Raw genomic sequence first — 7,620 nt, 5'->3', positions numbered from 1 at the left:
ATGCTGCTGAACTCGGACCCTGCCCTTTGCACTGGCTTCAGCGATGAACTTGCTCCTCTGATATTTTGCAGAATTTACATACTCAACTCATTTGGCTTGGCTTTGCATCGGTGCTCTGTCTCCTCGTCCTGAGACGGGAGGCCACTATGTCCTGTCAGCCTGCAAGACCTCTGGAGCAGGGGTGCAGGGGTGCGCCTGGCACAGGTGGCCCAGGCAGCTGCCCACACCACGGCTATGTGCTTTGGAGAGCCCTGTTGACCGCCACATTCTCTCTCCTGCCCACAGAAGTCCCAGCGCCCTTGAGAGTCAGGAAAAGGCAGGTTTATGGATTAGACCACAGGCAGGGAAAAACCGAAGCCAAAGGCTTCACAGCAGACTGAGACCCCCTTGGCCAGGCGCTATGCCTCAGGCCCCGCTTCCTCGTATTCTCTCACCCCGTTTCTGTTAATCCTGTGGGCCACAGTAAGGTTCAGGCCCTCTCCTGTCACAGGACCCCTGCACCGCTCGGCTCCCGGAAGCCCCATGCTCCCTCCCACTTCCTAGTCAGCGCTTTGTTCTAATTCACGTTTTCACTGAGGCCTTCCTGATCACCCTCTCTACAACTGCACGCCCCCCTCGCTCCCCCCTGCTTTTTCCTCGGCACCTCCCACCATCCACCTTATCTCACTGACTGTTGGTCTCCCCGCCTCAGCAGTTTTGTCTGTTTGTTCTCTGTGTATCTCCAGCCCTGAAACAGGGCCTGACCATAGCACACACTCAGTAATATTTGTGAAATTCTTGCATGAATGAGGCTGGGCTCTGAGCTGATACCAGGAAACCGCGTGTTCTGAATCAGCTTCACTCCCTCAGGCCTGACTCAGTTCATCTGCCTAATGACAAGGGCACATGTGCTGTTGTGTAAGCTGCCTTCCAGCAGCAATAATTAATGATTCCAGGCGATATCCTCTTACCACCCCGGAGAGGCTCAAGCACAGGCAACGAGGGAGGGGAGGCGAGAGGCAGCTGCCAGATGACTAACTGGGATCTGGGATCTGAAGTCATCCACCCCAAGTGTTAATCCTTATGGGCCACAGTGAGGCTCAGGATTATTAGCTCCTGAGACTCACATGGCCTCCTGGCTTGACCTGGCTCTAAAAGACCATCAGGTGCACTTGAAAAAATAACTCCATCATAGGGAGGTGACACGTGAGGCCTGGAGAAGAAATAAAGAATTGCTGAACTTTGCACAGAAATTGTGCAAAATTAGACTTGACCTAGCTCTCATTCAACAGGCACTGATAAGGATTCCTTCTGCACCTGGTGCTGTTCTGGGCAGGAACAGAGCAGTGAACCAGGGGGACAAGGCCTGGATTTGACCTGTGTGTTTATTCCTTCCCAAGGCCTGGGGCCTACTTCCCTCTGACCTCCTGCTCTTCAGCATCTCCCCTGACCTACTGGCGACATTTAGACGGATAGATCCTCTATTGTTTTAAAAAATATTTTTAATGATTTCAGAGAGGAAGAAAGAGAGAGAAACATCAATGATGGGAAACACCGATTGGCTGCCTCCCCCATGCCCCACATCGGGGATCAAGCCCATAACCCAGGCATATGCCCTGACCGGGAATTGAACTGTGACCTCCTGGTTCATAGGTTGATGCTCAACCACTGGACCACGCCGGCTGGGCTGGATAGATCCTCTTCATCTCAGACACAAAACCACACCTGCCAGACCAACGCAGCTCTGCACCAAGGTCGCTACAGACCCTCCTGCATCCCAGTCACATCAGCTTTCCCTGTGTCCAGCTTCCAGGAAACTACTAATCTCTTCCTCATTCTCAACCCCTTCCTATAGCTGGCCCCACCATTCCCCAACAAACTCACCTTTTGTATCTGTGGGGCCAGTTGCCTCAGGGGCCCGCAAGCTAACTGTGTGTCTTCTGTATTTTACACTTTCATCCAGTTTTCCCTATCTGAACCATCGCTCCCTTCCCTTCCCTCTGCCTCTGTAAAGCTGCTTATCACAACTAAGTCAACCCTTATCTGGATGGGGGCAGGGGCAGCCTTTCTCAGTTCCTCAATCCTTGCAAGTTCTCCTCTACCTAGAACACCTGCTTACCATGGGTGTGCTGTGATTGTACCACACATCTTTCCCTGTAACCACTGGCTGTCTGAGGCTGTCTCATGGAACTATGTCTCATCTCTCCCTGAGACCGTAAACTCCTTGAGAGCAGGAACAACGTTCATTTTTCTGCATCTTATGCAGCCTAGTACCCACTCACTGGGCAATCGATCAATGACAGATTTGACCTGGATTTACCAAATTGTGATATTTAAGAATACACTTGGGGAAATGTGTATTTTTTTTATAGATATAAAGAGAAAAATGTAGAATGCAAGGTTGGATTATGGTCTGATCACCACAGTATAAACTGTGTATTCAAATGGGTAAAACTGGAAGGCAATTGGTAAGAAATAGAGTTGTGTTAGAGTTGTTAGATTATGAGCGATTTGTTTAACTGGTCTGTGAATACTGTTAGTGCACTGTGTTGATGTAAGAACAACGCAAACCTGTAGAGAATTTTTATAAGAGGTTATTTGAGCCAAACTGACAACATGAAAAAGCAAGGTCTCAAATGCTCTGGAGAATGACAGTTTTGCAGTTCCCTTTATACATTTTTTTTTCCTGTGGGGTTTTAAGAACATATATATATATGTTCTAGAGGCCCAGTGCACAAATTCGTGCATGGGTGGGGTCCCTTGGGGTAGCTTGTGGGGGATCTGGCCTCAGATCCTGCCCCCAGGCTCACAGCACCACCTGGCACCCCGCCGTGGCCTGGCACTGCCCCTTCATCTGCTTCACCATCCCTCCTGAAGGATGATCGATAAGGCTGCCCCCTCCCAACCCCAGCTCCCTCAGTGCTTGGGAGCCAGGCGGCAACCACCGCCCCCCACCCCCAAACGTCCCATCCTTCCGCTGCTGCTGGTCGCTCTCTGTGGGGCAATCAGGCCCCTGCTCACACCGCCTTGGCCTGGTGCCGCCTGCTCACCTGCTCCACCATCCCACCACAGTTCTGCTCTCGTCGGGGCCCATCAGAGCCGGCAGCGCCTCCATGCCACCCGTTGCCAGCACTGTGGCGCCCACACCTGCCATGTTCCGCACCACCCTCTGGTAAAGAAAATTGAATAATGAGAGAGATAATTCCCATGATAGATCAACTTCTAGGCTAAAAGTTCTTTGGATAAGATCCAATAACCACTTTATATCAGTGTACACCTATGTTCTTTACTAAAAAATATTTTTATTGATTTCAGAGAGGAAGGGAGAGAGATAGAAACATCACTGTTGAGAGAGAATCATTGATTGGCTGCCTCCTACATACCCTTTATTGGGGATTGAGCCCACAACGAGGGCACGTGCCTTGACCAGGAACCAAATTGTGACCTCCTGGTTCATAGGTTGAGCTCAATCACTGAGCCACATCTTTATCCATTTTAGATTAAAGAGGGAAGTAAGGAAGATTACAGGACAGTGGAAGAAAGCAAGGCAGGAAAATCTCTATGATTGAATTTTAGGATAGGTAAGATTATGTGCTCCCTAGAGGGTAGTTTCAGCTCCAAGGCGTCTGAAAAAAAAAAAGAGAATTATTCTGCTTTTCAAAGGTGGATTAACCTCGCTGAACAAAAACAACGAACAGGGCCTGCTTAAGGCAAAGATAAACCTTTTTATAGTCCTGGGGCCTGGCTACCCACCTTGACCTACCCAGTTGGGAATTTATTATCAAATCACTCTATGAGGTTACTTTCAGTCAGGTTTATTACAGAGTGCCCCCCTTTTTTTTGTCCACAATTGTTTATGCATTTGAAAAGATTTTAAGAAATACATGGAGGGCTTTAAGTGTCATGGAAACATTCCTCTCTTACATAAACGCATTAAGGCTTCCCTGGGAAGTATGAAGGAAGGGGAGTGGGGTGACAGGATTGACAGTCCTTTAGAGATTGTACTCAAATAATACTTATACACAAATAGCTGAGCAAAGGGAGGTAAAAACAACAAAGTTTCACATTTTGCTTGCAAATGTTATATCACAGGGGATGGGACAGAAAAAGAAACAGTTTAAAATAACCAAGTGAAATCACATGGGCATAGGGATTTTTCTCTCTCATCAAGAATGAGAAGTGGACGCGTTCTCCTTGAGTTTCTTGGTGCTTCGTACTGTGAAGCTGCAGCAGTGGGAGTGGGGCTAGGAGAGGGAGAGGTTGGGTACACCCATCCACGAGGCAAAAACTGCTCTAGACACAGGCTTTTTTTTGGGGGGGGGGGTCCTTAACCTTTTTTACATATTTATTTTGTCCATATCAGATGTGGGTTCTCAAAGATGAGGACTGTACTCTTCCTGCAAAAGAGATGGCCCTGCAGTATTCCTAACATCTAAGAAGAACCTCCCATCAGACACAGGAGGACCACACTCAGAGAATGAGGCATGTGCCAAGGACATGTAGCCAGAGATTCGGGGGGTGGGGGCGCAAGGGGGGGCTGGTTTTAGAGAGCTCTGGAGTGTTCACGCTTAGCCCTTACTGTCACTACTTAGCCTGAACATTTAGAACATCCTTCTGGTGTGTGTTCAGCATATATCCTCTGGGCCAGAAAGATGGCAAAAGGCCAACAACAAACAAACCATACTCCCTAACATTAAGAAGCTTAGATTCAGAGGGAGCAGTGGGGCAAGTTCTTGGATGAACGCAGAGCAGAAAGGAGGAAGGACTGCAAGAGGCATGTCAAGGTGGATCAAGAAAGGCGCTGTCAGCATTAAGCTGGGTCTTGAAGAGGTTCAAGACAGTGCGAATGAGGTCAGAGGCACCAAACCAGCTGCACTGATTTAACAAATACTTACTGTTCATCAACTACCATGTGCCAAGCAAGGTTCTAGGGAAGCAAATACGTATCTGCCCTCATGAATCTTCCATTCTAGTAAAAGTGGGGACAGACACTTCACAAAACATATAACGAAAAGCAGGTTAGGAGCCTGGAGAGAGTATGAAATTGTGCAGCCACCATAGAAAACAGAATGGCAGTTTCTCAAAATATTACACATGGAATTATCGCTTGATCCAGTAATTCCACTTCTGGGTAAACACTCACCCCTAACAGAAATCTGCCGTAAGAATGGTCCAAACAGAGGGGAGAAACAGCAAGGAGGTCACTGTGCCAGAGCCATTGCCATGAGAATCCATTGGTTCAGCTCTGTGCCTCTTCGACCAATCCCCATAGTACTGGGGAAACGACTTAAGAGTGGGGCTGGGCTGAAACCGGTTTGGCTCAGTAGATAGAGCGTCGGCCTGCGGACTGAAAGGTCCCAGGTTCGATTCTGGTCAAGGGCATGTACCTGGGTTGTGGGCACATCCCTGGTGGGGGATGTGCAGGAAGCGACTGATCGATGGTTCTCTTTCATCGATGTTTCTGACTCTCTATCTCTCTCCCTTCCTCTCTGTAAAAAATCAATAAAATATATTTTTTTTAAAAAAGAGTGGTCTTTCATTGATGTTTCTGACTCTCTATCTCTCTCCCTTCCTCTCTGTAAAAAATCAATAAAATATATATTTTTTAAAAAGGAGTGGAGCTGGGGAAAACCTTCCTCAGCCCTGGGGGGAAATGCACAGTGCATATGGCTTTACTGGATGAGGGACAAGGAGAGTGACTTGGTTTCATTAAACTTGTATTGAAGCCATTGTAGACACTAGCCATTAGGCCTCTTTTAGGGACTTAGACCTGCATAAGAGCTGCCTATGACCCTAACTTCATTTCTCTGGAAACAATTCTGCTAGGACAGAGAATTCTTCCTCCATGCCCTCCGGGTGAGTTTGTGTTCTCTGAGAACATCGGGTTTTGCATTTCTCATTAACTGCTCTCCTAGATCCTGGGTTTAACTGTCTATTAAACTCTTTTATGGCTTTCGCCCCCATGGAACCAAGAATAAAGGTGAGTAAAGAACTCATCCAACGTAGAACACTCCAACAGCCTGAGATTATTCCTTGTCATAAAACCTGAAGTTTCATGCCAGGGGCATTACAGAAAAAGAAAGCCAGAGTCAAGTGCAAATTATAGCGCTACAGACAATGATGTGAGACAAGTCTTTCTTTCAAGATACTCTAAGTGCCAGATTCAAAAGATAGTAGATATTTTGCTTCTTGAAACTGTGCCAGCCTTGTGGCTTATGCCCAGTGTAGTTGCATTAAAGACTCCAGGACATCTCTGCCAGCATGTGCTGGCCAAGAGCCAGTAATGATTTCAGAGGGAGTTTTCTCACCCTGCCACCCCGCCATCTTGGCTGGGCCTAAAGGCCAGCCGCCTGGGTCAGTCTGATTTGCAGCTCCATGGATTGTTAGTCTGTCCTCATATAGGGGCTGAGACTCACAGTAAAGTTTTCAGGAAACTAGCGTAAAGTTTAATGCTGTGGGCCCAACTGTGGTCCCTGGAGAGATCGTCTGTCTAAGGCACAGTGTTCTGGAAAGAGCATGGGAAGGAATAGAAGACAGGAAGTCGGAGGTTTAACCAGGGGTCACATCTGTGCTAGATATCTTTAGTTTGTTTAACTCACCCCCGGGCTACTCCTTACTCTTGTCTAACCTGGTCTGTGCCCCAGGAGAGTGACCTACATTGATCTCAACAGGCTCCCTGGCTTCACTGAGGCCAGTGAGGCTCTCCCAGCAGGATACACAGGTTGAGTGTTAGTGCCCCTGATTTCCTAGGTCTCTGCGAGCTGCCATGGCCTCAGACTGAAGGTCTCTCTTTCTTAGGTTCTGGCAACTGTGCCTTCCTCTCTCCCTCACAGGCCCAGGTAGCTCTGTAGAGCACCACACTGTTCCTTGTGGTTTCCCCACACCCTGCCCCCACTTTATTGAAACCTGATGAAATTACCCCGTTAGAGTGTGCCCTGTATATTCTGCCAGGACCCTGACTGATACAGCCACTAATGAGCTGGGTGTCCCTGGTCTCACCAACATAGTCAACCATGGCCATGGTTTCCTCGTCTTTAAAATGGAGATTACAATGCCAGTTCTTACACAATTGTTTCTCTAAGTTTTCACAAAGATTACAATGGACATAAAGCACTAAACAAACATTTTTTAAAAAACATATTCCCTGCCCTGGCCGGTTTGGCTCAGTGGATAGGGCATCGGCCAGGGTCCCAGGTTTGATTCCGGTCAAGGGCATGTACCTTGGTTGTGGGCACATCCCCAGTGGGGAGTGTGCAGGAGGCAGCTGATCGATGTTTCTCTCTCATCAATGTTTCTAACTCTCTATCCCTCTCCTTTCCTCTCTGTAAAAAAAAAATCAATAAAATATATATTAAAAAAAAAAAACATATCCTAAATGAAAGAACAGGACATAACTCCAGAAAACACACAACAAAAAACAAACTGGAGGCAAGGAATCTACCAGATAAAGCAAGCATGTCAAACTCAAAGGCTAACACGGGCCAAATAAACAGGGTTTAAGTTTATGCAGGCTGCAAAAAAAACAAAGGCTTCAATTGTCATAGAAACGTAGGTTTATTTCTATTGCGACATGCTGAATACAAAGGGCTGCTATATAAATGAATAATCGTTAACATAAAGGAATAGAACATTATAAAAATT

The sequence above is a fragment of the Myotis davidii genome, unplaced genomic scaffold, assembly GCF_000327345.1.
Source record: "Myotis davidii unplaced genomic scaffold, ASM32734v1 scaffold339, whole genome shotgun sequence".
NCBI classification, from domain to species: Eukaryota; Metazoa; Chordata; class Mammalia; order Chiroptera; family Vespertilionidae; genus Myotis; species Myotis davidii.
Note: the sequence above shows the minus strand (reverse complement) of the source record.